General features: G+C 31.8%; 1 non-coding gene across 1 annotated transcript; it reads right to left on the reverse strand.

Moving 5' to 3' along the window:
- Nucleotides 1-271: 271 nt before the first annotated feature.
- Trnat-ugu (transfer RNA threonine (anticodon UGU)) lies at nt 272-344 on the reverse strand. Its single transcript has one exon. It is a non-coding gene; the product is annotated as a tRNA-Thr (tRNA).
- Between the last annotated feature and the right edge of the window lie 21,488 nt (nt 345-21,832).

The raw sequence follows: 21,832 nt of genomic DNA on the forward strand, positions 1-21,832 counted from the left end.
GGGATTACAAGAGTGTGCCACCATCCCACACAAAGCTGAAGGTTTTTAATGGCTTCACGGTTTTGTAGCTGTAGTATGATTCTTTCCCTTGTTGTCACTTTTATCTATGCAACAGCCCGTTGAGTATTGTCTGATTTTGCTTCCATTTAAGAAATAATTTCAGGAAATGTGATTGTGATACACCATGGGTATCTTAATTGTAACAGATTCAGACATATTTATGTCCTAAATACTATTTCTTTGTTTTTGCTTTTGTTTTGTTTTGGTATTTTGGTGGTGCTGGGGATTGAACCCAGGGCCTTATGCATACAAGGCAAGCACTCTACCAACTGAGCTACATCCCCAACCTCCTAAATACTATTTCTTAATCTGTAATCCCAATAATGTTCCTGAGGTTAGGGTCATGTTCCTTCTATGGGTATATAAGAATTAATTTTTTAAATTTTCAACATTGACAATCAGGAATCAAGAATGTGCTCATTTTTAGCATTTATTTATGAACCTACTTTAAAGTGGAATTTAACTTGTGCCTTTTATAAAATACACATGTATAGATTACATTCAAGCACTTTTTTATTTTATTCTTACAAACTATTTCACAATATTATGATCAAGCATATATTATTGGTATTGAAATTTGGCTTCATGTTTTCATTTTATGAAGACACAAAAAGCATGCTATTAAGGGCTGCAATGGAAGTCTTAGTTCAATCCCCCATGGTATAATAAACAAATACATAAAAATTAAATAAATGAAAAAGAAAGCATTTTTCTCTTTGTTTTTTAATTAGATACCTGGCTACTAACTATTTTTTTTTACCTTTTTAAAAGCCTGTCTATTATTTATGTAACAATATATACATTGGGAGCAAGGTATGAAAATGAATATTTTCATAATATAACCAAAAATCATTATTGTTATTGATGTTTACCATTGCCAAAAAATGATACTATCAATAATAATTTGGCATTACTTCCAATCACTCTTTTTGAGAACAATTAAATATATATGTTTTTATATTTAAATGTATTTTATTCAGTGACTGCTTTTAATTGAATATACTCCAGAAAAGTCATAGAAAAAAAGAAATACATTTTTATAATTTTAATGAGTAAAACTTTGTAAAGTGAAAGTAATTGTAATAAACAGTTGGTGCACCATATGAATTAAAAAAACCTTCCAAATATTAAGTTATATTTAAATGTGTAATGAGCCTTTTTATACAATAGCAAACACTGTTCCAAGATTCATAAACTTTTTGGCTGTGTGTTTGTCTCCCACATATTCCGAGCAGGATGGTAGTTTGATTTGGGTAACAACTTTTTTTCACAGGAAGCATCACTGAAACTCTCTAGGCACACAAGGACCAAAACTTTTTAATAGAAAGCTTGCTGAATGACAGGTTTCATGCTTCATGTTCTTGTTATCAAGACTCCCAGATAGGAAACTGATCCTTCTGGTTCCATTGTACTGTGCCAAGCATATTCTTATTTTGTGCTCTTATTATTCTGGGGAAACTGAGAGTTGTAGCCAAAGACCTTGTATATGCCTAAGAGCATGGCATGTTTGTTCTGAAGAGAACAATGCATAATAACCATTTGAAAACTGATTGGTTCAAGAAGACTTCCTGCCATGGTTCCCAGTACCAGATCCAATTCCTGTTTGGTTGCACTTTTCCCCACTGTACAAGGAGATTGAAGGTGGTGGGCAATGTTCACCTGAAGTGTTCATTTTCTTCCCACCCTACACCATGATCAGGGATATAGGACTGCAGAATGCCCTATAATAAAGTCGTGAACTTGCTTCAGAGAACTGGGGAAGCATCTTTTCTATTCTTTCTGCCTAAAGAAAAACTTGTTGCCTGTCTTTGAAGACCTCTAATTGCCAAGCATGACCAAAGGGAGTTATTCTGATAAGTACTGGGCTAAACCTTGCTGTTCAGACTGGGTGGTCTGAATCAGCAAGTGGGTCCTGCATATTGAGGGAAGGAGATGGAAAGACAAAGGGAAGGTCCTTGCTCCTACACAAGTTAGTCTAATCTTATTTCTACCAGTCTAAATTCTGAACCAGTAACTTAAAAAATAGGCAGATGGAGATGTGTCACCTTTATTCAAATTGTGGCTACTACCAAAGAACAAAGCCGAACGAGGCTCAATAACAGGCTTACATGTACTGATTCTCAAAATTACTGATTTACCCACAGAATCACAGAAAGTCATGAGGAACTATAGATTTTTCTACATGAAGCCTTCCCCTGTAAAGCTAATGGCATGAAGGATCAGATCAGGACATACATACATTATGTGTAGACAAATCATAAATGTAAGGTGGAGCTGAGTTACTCGTGCCAAATTGTAACAGCAATAGTCCCAAAAAGATCTCCTTTTCCTGTCCCTCCAGATAGGAAAAACCTACAGGAGAAGAAAAAGGAGATGTATAAAACAGAAATCATTCTTTAAATAAAACTGAGAAATGGGGAATATGTATTACACATCACACTCCATTGCACTGTTATCACATTGCAGTTATAACAGCTAGCATCAGCTCTCAGCAGTTCTGAGTTTGCTCATCTGTGCAGCAAGCAAGCTGCCTGCCTCTCATTGGTCAAGAAGTAAAGGGATTTTTCTGCTTTTTTATTATCGACAGTGGTGATTTTCTTCCAGGTCTTTGAATAACAGTATATATACCTCCTCTCTCTTTTAACCAATGATTTTAATCCAAAACTCTCAGTATAGATACCATACTCTATTAACACATTGACAGGAACATGTTATATAATATTGAATGATATTTGATATTATTATAATACTCTTCTATGACATACGTATCTTCTCTTCATTTTGAGTTCTTTTGGTTTTTATCACTTCAAGAATTTACAACAGGGTGAAACTAAACAGACCACAAGAATAAACAGTTTTTCATGTGAACAAACAAAAATGATATCTACATAAATCTACTAACATTATAATTTAAGGAATTTAATTTTTTTTATAGCCGAGTACATAGTCTTAATGGCAAATCAGTTCTCTCATGGTTAAAATTATGAAAAATGTGCTATTAAAAAGAAATCATATTATAAAGAAAATTGTTCATATGACTTAATTCCTAATGGTTGGAGAGGGAAAACTCCACAGACCACTTATAGAGTATGATAACATTCTGAGTTTTTAAAAGAATATATAATTTTGAAGAATAGAGAGATGTTTAGATAGAAAAATGAATAAATCCAAGGCTCACATATTATTATAGGTATAAAATTATATAATTAGTTTTATCATATGTTCAGTTTTCTTTTCTAAGATATTTTATTTCTCCCAGAAAGTAATGCTAGTGAACCAATTCCAAACAACAGAAAAATTTCCATATCCACACTGTTACAATTTCAATCTGAAATGTCCCAAAGAGCTAATGTATTAGTCAATGCAGCAATGTCCAGGATTGAAAGAATTAGATTACGAGGGTTCTGATCTCGTCAATGGATTAAGCAATTTGATGGATTATTAATTTGAATGGATTTAGAGGAAAATTGTGAAAATTATAGGCAGCTGAGCCAAAGTTAGAGGAAGTAGGTCATTGTGTGCATGGCCTTGGGAACAATACCTGTCCCTGGTCCTTCCTCTCCTTCTGCCCTTCCTTCCCTTCCTCTCTCTCTCTCTCGTTCCCTCTCTCTCCTTCCCAACTGCCATGAACTGAACAACTTTCCTCTGCCACATCCTTCTGCCATGATGTTTTGCCTCATCTCAGGTGCAGATCAATAGAGTCAACTGACTATCTGCTGGGGTCTCCGAAAGTGTGGCCCCAAATTAACCTTTTCTCCTCTGAGTTTTTCTTGTTAAGTATTTTTATCACAACAACAAAAAGCTGACTAGTACCCCTACTGAGTTTTATGCTGTCACTGTCCAAAAGTCTGGCATTTTGTATTCATAACTATTTCTGAAATTAGTCACCAGCAACCAATCTGTAAAAAGCAAAAAATTATCCAAATGTGCTGAAATAATAGTTAAGTAGAGTCACACTGATGTAGCCTAGAGTGTTAGTTTAAGGATATTGGTATGTAATAGACATTGGGTAAGTACTAATTTATTTTGAAAGGAATGAGTCTTTAATTATAAGTATGTTCCAAGTTTGGAAGACAGAGATCAGCTTCTAAATGGGTATAAAATAATTCTTTGATAACTGATTTCTTCATCTGCAAGTAAGACTGTTTATGATATTAGCAATTAGAAAATATTTGCTTAAAAGTGTTTTGCATTCACTGTCTTTTACAAAAGAATTTGCTTTTCTCTATAGAATGGACATGAAAATTATTTCTTTGTGATTCAGTAGGAAAAAAGAAGCAAACAAAACCTCCAGTAAGTATGTGAACATTAACAAATATGTAAAGTTGCTTATTCCCCATGGATTTTCAACCATTAGCCATCCATGTCACTGAAGTCAGTAACATACCATGTACTGCATTGATTTATTTTCTCTGAAATCCACAAGATAAATTTGCAATATATAATGAAGCATTTGTTGAAGAAAGTCTGATTCTGACGTATTCAAATCCTAGTTTGCTATTATTCAAGGTTTATTTATGTACTGTATTATCTTCTTTTCTGTTATTTTCCATTTGACATTATATTTAGTAAATAATCTGACTTTATTTCTTTTATAACATTAAAAAATAATTCTTTGAGGAAAAGACTTTTTAAAAAATATATATTCAGGCAGACAATGAAGAGAGACTTTATGTAAAATCTTCAGGATTGACGGCTTCCTTGGTATTTCAAAAGACTTATTTTTAAAGACTTTTTTCATTTTATTTTTAAAGACTTATTTTAAAATATTTTTAATCTTAAAAGAGATTGTGTTAATTCCACATGAATGGAAGTAAATTTTAGTTTTTTCTTGAAGACATAATCATTGCTTTAAAAATATAAGTAAATTAATTTCTCCTCATTTAACCTAAACTATGAGCAAAGTTTATTCTTCAGTGGAAGCTCAGGAACTAACAGCTATAGTATACTGGGACATAGAAAAGGGGCACAAATCAAGGGTCAGTCCTACCTTGTGTTAGTAGGAGAAATGATCAGACTTGCAAGCATAACTGTATACAAAGAAAGTTAGAATTTTAAAAGAGTAAAAATAAAATTTTTATGTGTAAAAAGTGGAAAATTTGCACATATAAAGACTTTATCACTTCAACTTGACACATTTCAGATTTATTTTGATAAAAAGAAAAAGGTAAGAAAATGATAATATAGGAGATTTTAATTTAAGACAATGTATTCATTATATTAATTTCTGGCACACTTCTAAATCTGTTGTTTCTCTTTAATTCTTTCAATTGTGTAAATGATTGATATGAAATTAATGGGTCATGTGTCTGATCTCTTGTACAAGAAGCAATGGCCTAAATAGCTCTAATAAATTGTAAAGACTCCATAAGACTCCATAAGAATGATTACTACCACACATATGCTCTGCCATTAATATTATTTAGTTGAATGCACAGCTCCAGTGTATAAATAATGTCCTTTTTAGTACAGTGATTCTTTATATTTTAAAAATCACAAGTGGTTATTTGCAATAGCAAATTCCTTCCTGAAAGTCAAATATGCTAAATGGATTTAAGTTATCCTAGTGAGTTCACCAGTGAGAATGTCACTCTTCTGTCACACTGTGATGGAGCACATCCTCCAGAACCTATGTCAGTGTGGGTAAACCTGGGTGGTAGATTTTCTTCACCTCTTAGCTTTGGAAGTTTCTGAGGGTGATATTTATCATTCTCTTTTCCTACTCTCAGTCCTTCAGCTGTTATTTTCATTGCTGCCACTGTGGTATCCCATTATGAACCATCACATTCCCATTTGATCTAGAGGTTATTTAAAGGAACAACCAAGTTCATTAAAATTAAGAAAATTGTACTTGTGTATGTATTTTTTGTGTGATTTATGTATTTATTAGGTTCTTAAGGTCTCCATTTAAGAATATTGAATTTGGGAAAACACTCCATAGAGCATCAGCTATAAGGCACCATGTATAACAGTGATAGAGGAGTTCTTATGAGCATGAAAGTTTGGAATTTTCATATTGAATTAAGGAAACAAAAACACAAGAATTTAAAACTCTGATTATATGAACTTATTATTCTTCCATTTATTCGTTGTTTTGTTTTTAAGTTAACGTAATTGAAAATAAGTAAATGGAAAATAATAAAAATTCTAGTGTTCATGATGAGAGTCTCTGTCATATCATGTTAACAGTATGTCTCCATCTGAGATAAAGATAAAATATGAAAAAATCATTGGCAAAATACTTAGAGAGAGAGCACCAGAGACAAAGACCCATATTTAGATCTAGAAAGGTTTACAAAATCAATTTATTGCTTATGGTTCTACAATTTACATCTCATTACATCAGAGAAATAATTCAAAAGAAGAAACTGAAGATATTAATGTAGAGCTTTAATATGTGATGGAAGCTGAATATGCATCTTAGGTAGAAAAACCACCAGAATAAAAATAAAAAATGATCTTAGGAAAGCAACATATTTAGACATATTTTAAAAAAAAGAAATTATAAGGAAAATTAATAAATACTAAAAGTTGGAGTAGGATTAAATATTTGAAGAAAAATACAAATGATTCAGTAACTTAAGAGCAGATGATACCTTGGCAAAATACAGCAGTTGTGCCCACAATTGCTCCAGGGAGAAACTTCTCAGATCTTGAGTCTATGAGGTTATCTTCAATAACTAAGCTTCAAAAAAATCAAAAAATCTAAAGCCCAATGTGTTGTAAATAAAGGAAAAAAGATAAAAAAGTAATTAGTACTGGAAAATGTTTGAGTTAGCTATGTTCTCTAAAAATAACATATAATGCATATATTTGAAAATGTAACAAATTCAGAAAGATAAACTATAAGTTTCAATAAAGTTGAAAGTTAAAGGAGCAATGTAAACCACAACAACTTTAATGTTGATCTTAAGAAATGAAAAGTAGCCCAGTCAGCATATTAGAAAAGGTTGAGCAGAAATACAGGAAAGTGAAAACCTGAGGTCAGAAAATCCATCAATAGGAAGACAAAGTCATAAAAATACCTAAAATAAGGAAAAGTACTAATAATGAGAAGGGTATCCAATTATCCAATGAATGTTTAAAGGAAAGATTTGAAGGTCATGAAGGGGGTTAATAAGAAACTGATACTTGAAAGACAGTTAAATGAGTTTCAAGAAATATAAATAGATATATACAGAAACATGGCAGTGAAATTGGATAATATCAGAGGGACCAAATGTAACTGGAATAGTTTCCTGAAACCTCAGAAAGTTGAAAAGTGTAGAATGTCCAGTCACATGAAGGACCTTATCAAAAGGTTTGTAAAAGTGCATCTCTGTGACCCCCTCCCTCAGTCCAGAACACATCTAACCACTTGAAGGATGTCCGACCTTTGCCAAGAGAGAGAAGGGATTACCTTCAAAAAGATTTATGAGTGTGGCCGTGGTAATGGAAGTAAACTCAGTGAAATCCATGTAAGTCCCACAAAGACTGAGAAAATTGTTTCAGTAGAAACATTGCCAGGAAGATTGATAAAACCCTAACTTACTCAGTAAAATTTACTCTTTTTGTATGCAGTCCATGACTTTGACCAATACATACCATTCTACAGTCATTAACAAGACAAGAATATTTTCAGCATTCTCCAAATATCTTTCTATATAATTTTGTTGTCAGTTCATCTTCAACTTCCAGAATCTTATAACTAATGATCCATTTTATGCCTCCATAGTTTGGGATTTTTCAGAATGTCATAGAAACAGAGTTATACAATATGTTACTGCTTAAATTTTTCCTATATTACTTGGCATGGTGAGAGAAAGATTTATCCGTGAGTCTGTGTGCATTGCAAGTTTCCTTTATTGTTTAAATAATTAATAATCAATTGCTCTAATACTTTAAGTAATAATGCATTTTATGCATATACATAAAGGTAAAATTAATCCATAACATAATTAATGTAATTAATACATCATCAGTTAATTTTAAGTAATCAAAAGAGATTCTATTAGGTGGGTCTTACCTAATCTGTTGAGACCTTTAAAAGTTAGTTCGGAGAGTACAACCTTGTTGTAGTTACTACTGACTTTGAAAAATAAAACTTCCATTAATTCTACCACTGGAAGAAAATAAATTCTCCCAACAATTTGAAGGATTTTACATGCAAATATTTTTTTAGTTGTCTTGAACAGAGAACTCATCTAGATGATTTGTGGCCTTCTAACATATAGAACCTGAAATTACATAGTAGTTGTAAACCACTTTTTGTGATAATTTGGAATGCATCATGGAAGTAAATATAGGCTTTGATACCAGGACCATTTTTCTTTCTCCAAGTACAATTCTCCATACATCCAGAAGTATTTACAATAATTAATTGAGATAAACAAGTGTAACTTGGTTAAACCATTATTTGTTAGTAAAGTTATAAATATATAAATTATATATATAAAAATATCCCATTAGAATTCTGCCAAATAACATTATCATGTTTAAATATATTCAACTACTTTCTCATTTTTGCTTTTCTGTTCTATAGGATATCTTCATATTAAAAAAATCATTCATTTTATAAATCCAATTTAGACATTATATGTTTTAATATATAGAGAGAGCAGACCAACCATTTATGAGAGACTACCTAAATGTAACATCAAAGTAATCATATCAGTGTAAAAATAAAATCTATCCACAAAAGCTCAACACTAGACTCACTCAACCTTTATAGATTTTGAAATCTAATTTCAAAATTATAGTCTTGTACATGTTTTTCTAAAAGGACAAAAGTAAAGAAGGTAGTGCAATTCATTTATAAAGCAAATTTTAACCATAATATTTGAAAAACTGACAATGAAAAAATATAAATTAATGTTATGTCAAATGCAGTCTGTAAAAAATGAAAAAGTAAAATTAAAAATATTTTTAAAATAACCAAAGGAAATTTTCACATATATCATATATATCATATTTATATACACACGTACATATATATGATTAACGAATTAAAGCATTGGGGAAATCCCCCCCAAAATTCTGAGTGTTTTGCTAACACATTCATTCAAAACTCATTTGTTACTCTGATTCCAAAATGTATCCAACACTGGACAATGGGATATATCTTTTAAACAAAATTTTACATGGTCAGAGTTCTTTACAGGGAAACATCTTTGAATCATTAGAAATTTAATGTTATTAAGATCTATGTATTTGTATTCTATTGCCACCATAACAAATTATCATGAAATTGGAAAATTAAATAACACAAATTTTTGTCTTACAGTGCTGTGGGCGAGAGGTCTAACATGGGTCTCACTGGGTTACCCCAAGCTGTGGGCAGGCTCTGTTCCTTTATGAAGACTTCAGAGTAGAGTCATTTCCTTGTTTATTCAGATTGTTGGTAGAGCTCAATTCCTGACACTTGCAAGATGACCACTCTGATTCCTTGCTCTCCATTACCTGAGGGGTACTCCCCGTGTGGAAAGATGGCCATGCTCCCTAGTTTGGGGTCCTTTCCTATGTTTTCAATCTCATTAATGGTAGGTGGAGTCCCAGAGTCCCTAATAAACCTGCATCTGTCTGCCTTTTCTTGAGTCTATATATCCCTCTAATCTTTGTGCCAAAATACATCATGGCTTTCAAAATCCTTTGAGTTTGTTCCTCTATCACTTTTCTGATCTCATTGCAGGCTTTTTCCCCCTCAGAATTTGTTACCATGAAACGGCAGATATATTTTTACCTCAGTGTCTTTACACTTACTCTTTCCCTTCATCTCTAATATTTTTTCCATCTTAGCACAAATAATGTCTCCACCTCTGCATGATAAAGGCCTTAATGAAGTGGAATTTCCTACCTGATAGGTGACAGGCAGGCATGAGTAATGGGAATGCAAGGTTGAAGGCATAATTCTAAAAACTGGACCCACTGTGCTGAGCCCTGAATGCTCATTTTAAAAACAATTTACCTGAGTCTCTGCCTGTCTTAAGAGTCAACAGAATGCATTGAATTCCTCAGCCAACAACTTGTTATCTGCAGGAAAGATGCAGACTTGAAAAGCAGAGAAGAACATATGTTACTCTGGGACTGGGATATTTTGTAACCCTTAAATAGACCAGGTTCAGAACTCAGGGATAAAGAATGATTCCCATTAACCATAAAATCTGTTAAGAACAGGTTCCCATTTGAACCAGTCAGCATAGGCCACAGCGACCAAGAGTTGTCCTGAATATTTACCATGTGTGGTAGAGAATTAAAAGTGATCCCAGCCTGTTGTCTGTCAAAAGTCAAAAGGTGGACCAGGGCAGGACTCTCTGGACACTTCCCTGGAACCCCCAACAAAACTGGAAGACAGGTGGAGTGTGTTCTGAGAGAATGCACCCTCTCCCTCGACAGCATCCCCTTTTCTCTTTCCCTATTCCTTTTTTAAAAAAACTCATGCCTGCTTCTCTGAGCATGGGTGAAATTGTTTAGGTGTAATCAAAAGAATTACACCACTGTGGTATTTTCAACTCTGCAGTGGACCCTTGCCCTGTAACACTACCCACAGGTAAAGGAATGATTTCCCATTTTACATTCAGTCAGATCAGCCCAATTTATTATCTTAACACATTACTTTTTAAGATTATATAATAAAATGAAATTTAATATGGAAAATAATATGATTTCAGGAAAAAAATATGAAGTACAATGCATAGCACTTTCAAATTGGAAAAAAGAGAATAATATTTGTTATTCTTCCAGGAGAATGGAATAAAAGAGACTTTCATGGAAAAATCAATCTGTGTGAGAAAACAAAACCCAGTCCAAAAGGTGTTATATTGGCAATGCATTGAAATAATTGCATAATAAACTAGAAACCTTACAGGAGTTATATGACAAGAGACAGGTGACTAACCTGAAATCTGCTTTTAAAGATGTTGTTGAAATAGCAGAGCCATAGATTTCCCTATCTACGGTTATCATATAAGCAGAGTAAGTAAAAACTTCCCATTGATCCTTGAAAGGAAAAATGTCTAATGGTTTGATATTATAATTTTAATGAAACAAATCACACACATAAAGTTCTGGCTTTATAAACTATTATTTACAACCAAATAGAAATTACTTTCAAATTTGTCTCTTACTTGTCAAAGAGGCAGGTGCATCTTGAGTCAAATGTTCCCTGGTGGTTAGGAATAAACTTCTCTTGTGTCTGTGGCTCCCAGGCCGTCTCTCCTTTCACACTCAGCCATATTGAGCACTAAAAATTTTGTAAAAATTTCCTATATATAGATATTGCCATCCTACTTCCACAAAGGAGAAAATGTTAGCGAAACAATATGTTATAGATTGTGTTAACTGATAGAGCTATGTTATAGATTGTGTTAACTGATATAAATATGTAAGTTAGAAAACGGTATATTAAATGCTATTTTAGGAAATATTGACAAAATTCTGTTTTCATGTCTTGTCTCCCTTTAAAGTTAATAACTAAATTATGTCAAATATTTTAATTTGCTGCACTAAAGAAGCAAAATATTGTCTTATAAGTAAAATTTCAATTGAAATATTCATCAAATGGTTTTGAAGCCTTGATGTATATTTAAATGAACCATGCAGTGACTGTTAAACTTTCTGAAAGAGAATAAGAATATATTAGTTGAATGCTTTACCACTATTTATCACATTCTACATTTTTTAAAATGCTACTCTAATTACATTGAATGTATACTCACATATTTAATTGCCATAACAGTTGATCATTTCAATACTCAAATCAAATCATAGCATGATTTATTTTAGCTTATTTCATCCTTATATCTAAACTCCCAGGGTTTTGTGTTTTACAGATTGTTAAAAAGACTAAAAAACTGGAACAAAATATTGAAAATAGACTAACAATATTGAAATATTAAATGTTGCTTCAAAATAAAATTTAACATAAAAATCACTGATATTTAAATGTTTCAGATATACTTTAAAATAATTCAATGATATATAATATAAACAAATATATCAACAACCCACTCAGATTTCTTGATTTTATACCTGGGGTCATTCATAGATCAGAGGAGAAACCCTTATCTCTCTCAACTTCATGAAATCCCACTTCCTTTGACTTTTCTAATATGTCTTCTATTCCTCATAAGTAGAAGGAAAATTTGTAGACTCTATCAACAAAAAATGGAAATTTTACTTTTTTTTCTACAGTTCCAAATAGAAAAGGAAGTTCCTTACCCCATTCTTCACTCCATTCCAGAAAGTATAGAATAATATAGTTTTACTTAAAAAAAATATTCACACACATGGAATTATTGCTTTGCTTTTGTATTTACTGAAACAATTCAAGTATAGTACAAGATACTATGAACGTCCCAAAAACCTTTCAGGGCATCCATCCATAAAGCAAAACCTATTTTAAAAATAATAACTATGCAACTTTTTCCACTCCATTGTTAATATTTTTAATATTGTTGTGACATCAACATTCTGATAACTTACAGAATATATTGTTGTGTGTCTATTTGTTTTAAATTTTTCCAGTTTTAATATGCTATGCATGTATATATGCATAATATATCTGATATAAACAAAAGTTATTTTACACTGTCACTACTATTTAAGTGTCTGAAGGGGTTCCAAAATCAAAAAGTCTGAGATCATCTATGAATATGTTTTGCTTGTGAGTCATATAAAATTTACAAGTTGAGTTTTATCCTCTACCTCAGCTTAGGTGTCAGGAATGATCTATGTAGTAATTTGTAGAGTAGTAGACCAAACATTGATGAGCTGACAGGTGTTGGATACATGCTATCTTTTTAAAGATACTGTATTGCATCTGATTAAATTCACATTTTTGCTTTAGCAGGATATATGTCCGTAAGTACAGAAATGAAAAATAAAATTGATGTAATGAGCACCTTAGTCCTGTGTACCCCAAGGGTGTCATTGCAGAGATAGAGTAAGATTGGTTTAAAAAAATAATTCAGAAAAATCCGAGCCTATAATTGGTGGTGCCATAGTTACAAAGTTTGATGCTGGGATATGTAAGTCCGAACATAAACGTATACTATTTTTCAAGCTTTCAATCACAATCACATTATTTAGTGCAAGAATTCTTTGGGAACAGAGAAGGGTGTGGGTGGTATTTAAGGCAACTTCAATTTATTATGGAACAGTGCCCTCCCTGAAACCTTCAGTGGGTGTTCTGTTAGCATGGCCACATCTGTCTTTCAGCTAAAGGTATGAGATACACAGTACTTGCTATCCTCAGTGAGGTGCTTTTTTCTTCCTTGGATCCTGAGTTTTCAAGAATCTCACTTGTGTACACACTACTTATTTTGCTGAGAACTCTCATACCTTACTCTTAAAACACTGGAGTTGTAATGTGCCCACAGATATCTCTCAAACTCATACATTCAGTCTTGTAGTGATTCAGAATGATGTGGTTATTGATGTCCCAGTCAGACAGAACACTAATAATGTGAATTACAATTATTGAGTTAGTATGAGTAATAAATAATTTTAAGAAATGAATGTGAAACACAAACTTCTTGAGTCTTCATTGAGTTAGGTATAGACTTCTTGGAGACTGATTATAATCAATATATTTCTTCTGTATTATAATTATTGGTATTCACTGGTTTTTATGTTTAAAGCTTATTTTACATTATGGATTTAGGTACTTACATGGATTTGTGAATCTACATGCAATTCTAAATATGCAAATAAAATTTGTCTTTATTTACCATGTATATATACAGCTAATTTGAGAGCAATGGCAAACTGCACAATGTGTGTGTGTGTGTGTGTGTGTGTGTGTGTGTGTGTGTGTGTTGAGAGAGAGAGAGAGAGAGAGAGAGAGAGAGACAGGATTTAACACAGGGGTGCTCTCTTAGCTGCATTCCCAGTCCTGAGTTTCATTTTTATGTTGAGACAGGGTTTCACTAATTTGCCTAGGTTGATCTTGAGTTTGTAATCTTCTTGCCTTGGATACTGAGTAGCTGGGAACACAGCTATGTGTCACTGTGCCTGGCTGCATGTCATTTTTTATGCCTTTATAGACTACTCTTACTGGTCCAGCAAACAGTAAGCAGTAAGTCAAAAGTAGCCCACTGTCCATTTATGTATAAACTAAAAATTATTTTTATAGTTCAAAATGAAGCAAAATTTTAAGAGAAGAATATACATCATATTTTAAAATTATGCAAAATTCAAGTTTCAATTCCAATAAATTCTTATTGGAACACCTATACTTGTTCCTAATACATTACGTGTTATTTATGGCTCTTCTCAATCTGCAGTGGCCAAGTGATTGCAAGAGAAATCAGGATTTGTCTACATATGCTTCATCCCTCATTTCATAATCCACTTTTAATTCTTACCCAGAACTCCTTTCCACCAGTCTATCACCACAAGCATTGTGGACACTAGCCTCGGTCTCCAGCATGGCAGAATGCACCAATATTCCTACTGTAGTTCCATATTATAAAGACACACAACAGATGGTTTTTTGTACTAAATGACTAGTAAGTGGCTAGATGGTGAAACATTTGTTTTCTAATGCTTTATTTTTTATTCAATTTATTTATTTTGATTCATTGTACACAAATGGGGTACAACTGTTTTTCTCTAGTTGTACATGTTGTTTTCTACTACTTTAGACTAAATGTCTAATAACCAGGTCCATCCTTAATTTTATTCTTTATTTATGACCTATTTATCTAAGTTTCATCCAACTTATCTTTTCCACAAATTATTCTCAACTAATTCTAATCTGTAATAATTTTGTTCATAGAAATCATTCATTTTGTCTAATGTTAATTTGATTTTCAGTTGCATACTTTGGTTTTATAGCTTAAGCATAATTTTCTTAAATTATAAATTATTACATCAGCCATAGCTTGTTTGCAGGCCATTAGATGCTGTCTTGTGAGAAATAAGGTTCTCTGCAATGACTCATACTGTATAGCACATGGTGAATTATCATGCTTGATGTAAATGTGGAATTAAGTGATTGAAAGAATGAAGGAATTGTCTTCACAAATGGAAAGCTAAACTCAGCATAAAAAATACCCATCACCACCATTCAAAAATATGTTTGAATGAGTCTGATGCTCAATAAAATTCAGAAAAATTAAATGTACATCATATTAGTATTACTAAAAATGAAATAAGTACATTGATTACTAACACTTTTTTGAGCAAATATGCTTGAAAGATAAAAAATATCAGTTAAAAATTTGACAGCATTTTTCATTTATTAATCATTTATTTTGATTCATTGTACACAAATGGGGTACAACTGTTTTTCAAAATTGTTATAACAATTTTAAGATAAATATTATAATATGTATAGAAAATAATGTCTACTAACATGGAGAAACACTATTATTATTCTTTTTATTTTTAGACTGTGTAGTGACAGAAATATTAATAATAGATGAGTATAATTTTTGTAAAAAATAATTATATTAATTCATGGATATATCTGAAGTTTCACAGACATCTAAAGTAAAACTGAGGATTCTACGCATAAGAACACAACTTAACAAAGGCATTATGACAAAGGTCTTTATTTGAAAAACATCAGGTATAACATGTACTGTCCCTTAGTTTTTGCTCCTTTTCGAAAGGTCATAAAGGGTATTCTTTCACAATCTTAGTTGGGTTATAGAAGAGGCCACTCACTCAAAAACACTTCAAATTTTAGCTTTTGGAGCAATAGAGTCAAATTACCTGCTTTCAGAACTTCCCAAAAAGGGAATGAAAAATTTGCTGTTAAGATTCTCTAAAAAAATAGATTTTTTTAAAAATACAAAATACATTCAATTTTATACTCATCAATTAGTGTTAGCACATTTCTTAATTAATTAACAAGTAGACAAAACAGGCTTCCAAGCCTATGTTACTTAAACTATGAATGATTGGATATAATGCTCAAAATGCAAAATATGTTATTTTTACAAACCATCCCATAGTTGACAAAGGCAATTTGGAACATATATTTGCATATATCTGCTTTTAGAAGACATTCAGATTAAAATAAATTTGGGTTTATTTAATTCAAAATTTTGAATATCTGTTATGGGCAAATTAAATTTACTTTCAAGATAAAATAGCCATACTAATAAATGGCATATATGTATACAATTCACTTCCACTCAATATTTTATTTAAGGTTCTGGCTAGAAAGAAAATAAAATTGATTATAGATTGGAAAGAAAGACAAAATTATGATAATGTTGAAAATTTTAAGAAATCCACTAAAGGGGAGAGAAAAGAAATTAAAAGGACTTAAATAAATGAAGCGAAAGAACCTGTTTGTGGATTACTAATTTTAACACAGGGATCTTGTAATTCTCACCAGATTGATTTATACTTTCTATACTATCATTATCAAAATTGTAGTTTTTAATGAAATTGATAAAATAATAACATTTATTTTAAAAATTCAAAGGATCTAGAATAGAAAAAATAAGTTTGAAAAAAATCTTTAAAGGATTATACCATCTGGTGTCAGTGTTTAGTGTGAATCTTCAGGTGTTGTATTGTGTAGAATAGTAAAATATATTACATGGTCCTACACAGACCCACATGTACACCCTAAGTTGCTCTTTGACAATATGAAGAGGAAATTCATAGCAGAAAGAATAATATTTAAAGAACTGAAGTTGGAAAAATGAGAGAAAACATGAATCTATAAAGTTACTTTAAATCTTGCATAAAAGCTACCTAGAAATGGATCATATTTGGATGAATCATAAATTGACATAAAATATTAAACTATAAAACTTCTTAAGTAAAACACAGATGAACATTTTCATGATCTAAGGGTAGATAAACCTTACTTATATATAACAGAAAAATGAGCTATTTAAAAGAAATAAGTATACTTTACCAAACTTAAAAACCAACTAGAAAGCATCACTATAAAAATGAAAGGACAAACAAAAAAAAAAAAAGAAAGAAAAAGAAAGGATTGGGAAAATATATTTCCAGTTCATATATTTGAAAAACTCGCTATATAAATAAAAAAAAAAAAAAACTTACAACTCAAAAGGAAACATTTCTTAAAATCTAATTCAATACCAGGGAAAAGATTTGAAGAGATATTTTACCAAAAGGAAATACAATCGCTAATAAAAACATAGAAAGGTGTTCAACATCATTGTTTATCAGGGATGTACAAATTAAATCCATCAGGATATACCACTTCACACCTGTTAGGAATGCTAAAATTAGAAAGACTGACTAGTAGCTGGATGGATGTACAATGGTAAAACTCTTTTGGAAAATAATTTGACAATTTCAAACTACATAAAAATAAACTCAACAAATGACCCAGCAGTAATGCACTAAAGTATTTTTTTCTAGAAATACAAAGACGTGTTCACACAAAGACATTCACAAGAATATTCAATGATTTCTTTAAAAGATATAAGACAAATGTTAATCAACAAGTTACTGAAGAAGCAAATGGTGGTATATCCATATAATGGAATACTTCTCAGCAATCAAAAAGTAAAAATTGCTGCTTATATAAAACACAAACCAAACAAGTGAAATGAATGAACCTCAAATGCATCATGCTAAGTGGAAAAAAAAGACACCACGAACTACATTTATATAATTGCATTCATACAAGGTTTTTTAGGTAAATGAATGTATTTTAATATATAAATTACATTGTGGTAAATTTTATTTTTAAAAAAACTTTTCAAAATGTAAGAAATGAGTACCAGAGTAATTTTTTTTTCTGTGTAGATGCTGATTAAATTCATTGTGATTAAAGAAGCAAAAGCACTGAAACAGGCCTCATTCTTTCTATAAAAGAAGGTTTTCATTTACTAGTAGTACATCCTGGGTTTTAGTATCTATACTTAATAATGCCATCCTAAATAGTGACATGAGGGTTATGGAACAGAGCATATTATTGTTCTTTATCTATTGTAATCACCATGTCAGCATCATTTTGACCCAGGAATCATCCCTTGTCTATCTTACTGAGAACCGAATGAAATCTTGAATATATTGGTGTCAATGCTATGCAAGGAAGTAACAAAGAATGAAATCAGTTACTTGTTCTCTCCTCCTGAGTAAGAAATCTTCTACTTCTTAGTGTCAACAGATCTCCTGGAAATGCCAAAGGGAAAGGATCCAGACTTGTTATCTTCCCAATACAAACAACCACATCCTCCAGGAAACTAGAAAACTTTTCTTCAGCTTTAAAAGTCAGTGGTGTCTTCAAAGTCCCAGGTCTTATCCTTCCTTGGAATGTAAAAGTGTACCTTTAGGGAGCTAAAACTCTCCGGTCTTTTAGCTATCTAGGCAGTCATAATTTAACCTTTAAGCTCAATTTTTACCAAATTTTGTAAAATTTTCCCCAAATTGACTAAACAGAAGCAATTTTTTGCTATAATTTTATATCTGTAATTACTGTACCCTTCATTAATAACCAACTAATAATAACCTAAATAATAACCTAAATAATAGTTCCAATTCATGGATATTGTCTCATTATGTTGCATAATAAAAATTTACCTGTACTATTCCATTAGATTTTTGGTTTGTTTTTAATTTCTTATATTTTCAAACAACAGATAAGAATTATAAACAATGCATATTTTAAGTCAGGTGTGTTGATTGATGTACACCTATGGTGCCAACTACTTGGTTTGCTGACACAGGAGAAAGGCAGGATCCAGGCCAACCTGGGCAACTTAGTGAGTCCCTGCCTCAAAATTAAAAAAAAAAAGAAAGAAATGGAAGGGACTAGGATGGTGTCTCCATGATAAAGTGACCCTCAGTTTAATCTCCAGTGCCACAAGTAAAATAAAAATAAGAATGTCTACTTTAAATGTCTCCCATAGCATACATTTATAGTAGTGGATGGCAGTGTTATGGATTAAGCTCTCAGTTTAAATTCACAGATGTGGAACTGTTCCGTAAAAGAAATTTAGATTTTGAAGAAGGTAATAGTAATTTTTATCTATGTAGGGATAGTATTAGAATCTTGGAATAGTAAGAGGACTAATATATATTGTAACTTTTTTTGATTTTATTTTCTGCATATTGAGTGATCTACAAAATTTTGAATTATATATATAAATGATGCCATTTTTCAAAAAATTTTACCTTCTTACTTAAAAATGGCATAAAAGAAGAAACTAGATAAAAATGTTTTCTTCAGCTTATCTGACAATTATGTTTATATGAGTATTTAGTGCATTTGATAACATCAAAAATAACAATAACAAAAATTGGAGCCTAATAGTATCTATTGTATTTATAATAAAATGCTACTTGACTGCTTTGATGACAACCAAATGTTTTCTTATTGTTTTAAATGCTTTAAAAATCCAAACTATATCATAAATAATAGTTTGAATAATTGACAAAATAATTTAAATATAGTAGATAAAATATAATAGCACTTTAAAAATAAATAATTGAAGCAACAGAAGAAATATCGCTAGCTTTCAGATAAAAGGAATAGAGGAAAATCAAAAACTTAGAGAAGGTCTTGAGATTGTGGGCCAAAGATATGTTGCTGTAGGATCTTAAGATTTCTTAGAAAGGACTTCAGCTCTTCCATGGGAAAAAGAGAAATGAGGAGAAGCCACAGATGTGTAAGGAGAGACAGGTAAGTTCTTAAATCTCGTTGAGTGTCCTGTTCAAAGACAAAAAGTAACATTTCGAGTAGCTTGGTGACAAAGTTCCAGGTACATGGGACAAGCTTGGCCTAGAGAAGCATATTGGTAGGAATCCAGCCCTGCAGTTCAGTGAGAAGCAGTAGTATTGTGGTCAGCACTCAGCTTCAGGGAGTGTAATCAAAATAAAACAGAAACATTTCTGAAAGTCCATAGATGGAGACCTACGTGTCTCTAGAAGGAGAGAAGCTACCAAGGTCAAGCACTAGGAGATATTTCTCCAGACAGTTATATTCATGCCTCACTTGTATACAAAGAAACAGGCAAGAACTCTGGATTTGATTAAAAGAGGAACCAAGGATGACTTTACCATTCCATGACTCTAGTAAGACATGGAATTCATATTTGTTATGAAAGTCATCTATGTATTTTTAGATATTTAGGGCATAGTTACCAAAGTATACACTAAAATTTGAACTCATAAAAAGAAATATTTTCATAGTTGGTTAAAACATGAGAATAAGCAGGCAGACAGAGATACAAAGAATAAGATGGGAAATGTGTAGTCATAAAATGAAACAGGAATGGATTTTATTGAATTACTTCTGAGGTAAAAAATATATAAAGAGTATATAACTACATATGTACATATATCATTGATACATATGTGTATATGTGTATATATATTGATATATAATCATGTATATCAAGCATATACATTTCAGGTGACAGATTCATATATATGTGTGTGTATGTGTATATACATAAGAATTTAAACACATTATTTATTCTAAAGAAAACATATCAAAAGGATCAGTGAGATATGGATATCCAAATATGATAGCCTGTAGAGAAAGGTAATAAAAAGTTAAGATTATGTTTTTTTCAAATGGTACTATTTTTAATTTGTTCATTAGTAATTAATTCTTAAATATAACTGAAGTATCTTCAGTGTATCATAACATTTGCTTTGTTCGCTCCCTCTTTAGATGTATAGATAGATAGAGAAACTGACAGTAGGCTTCATAATCACTGATCATGGCTCACAGTACCTCTTTTAAAAAGTACTTCTTTTCCTCACTCACAGCATGGAGGTTTTGTTCACATTGAGCTTCCCCATCTCCGACAGCAGCCCCACTGCTTGGGTGGTGGACCGTCTCAATTCTCATTAGTAGGGAGTTATGTTATATGACTTCTCACCATGATTCACTGTGCCTCAGTACTTTCCTTCAAGCTCCTTGCTTGGATCTGTCTCACTTTCATATAACTCTGGTTTTGTACTATTACCCATTCTTTTTTCACACCTTAGCCAGCCCAGCTATTTCAAGGGCATCTTTGATGCCAGTGGATTGACTGCCACAGAAAGCATGTGAGAAGTCCTTCACGTTCCTTCCTTAAAAAGAAAATTAACATTACACACACGCGCACACACACACACACACACACACACACACACAGTCATAGTTATAACTTTGGAATTTTGATATATATCGTAGAGTAAATGTCATGAGACCAAGATGAAATTGGTCTGCTGTTTTTCCCTGACCTGTTTCAATTCTGTAATTCTTACTCCCTCTTTTGTTTGAACTTCCCTTCTTCCTTACATATTTTTAAGAATGAGATTGTCATCTCCTTTGAGCTGCTGAATGTAAAACTGTTATAGAACCTTGATTAAGCATCCTGCCCACACTCTTTCTACTTTAGTTGACCTTGATGAGTGGCCAGTCGGGCCTGTTATGTATGTAACATGTATGTGAGTGATAAAAATGAGTGTCTCTATCAAGCAAATGATAGTTGGTTCACCTCTGTTCTCCTGTGTAGGAGGCATTATGAAAATTTCAGGTACTCTGAAGTCTAATAATTTCTACCTATGTTAGTGTATTAGTTGTGTGACCTTGGACTAATTATATAATTCCTTATTTACTCATGGTTGTCAACTATGAAATGAGAATAATGATGAAGGTAGTAACGATCAGTAAGATGAAGATTATATTAATAATTTTTTTAAAATTTAACATTCTGACACATGGTAAGATTTCGGTAAATGGAGCTTGCTTTTCTCAATGTATCTTTTCTCTCTCCTTATAGTATTATTTAATCCTCCTGGTCTTCTAAACTCAGTCTTTTAACCACTTTTCCTCTTTACATCAACACTAGATTTT

Source organism: Sciurus carolinensis, chromosome 5, assembly GCF_902686445.1.
Source record: "Sciurus carolinensis chromosome 5, mSciCar1.2, whole genome shotgun sequence".
Taxonomy (NCBI): Eukaryota; Metazoa; Chordata; class Mammalia; order Rodentia; family Sciuridae; genus Sciurus; species Sciurus carolinensis.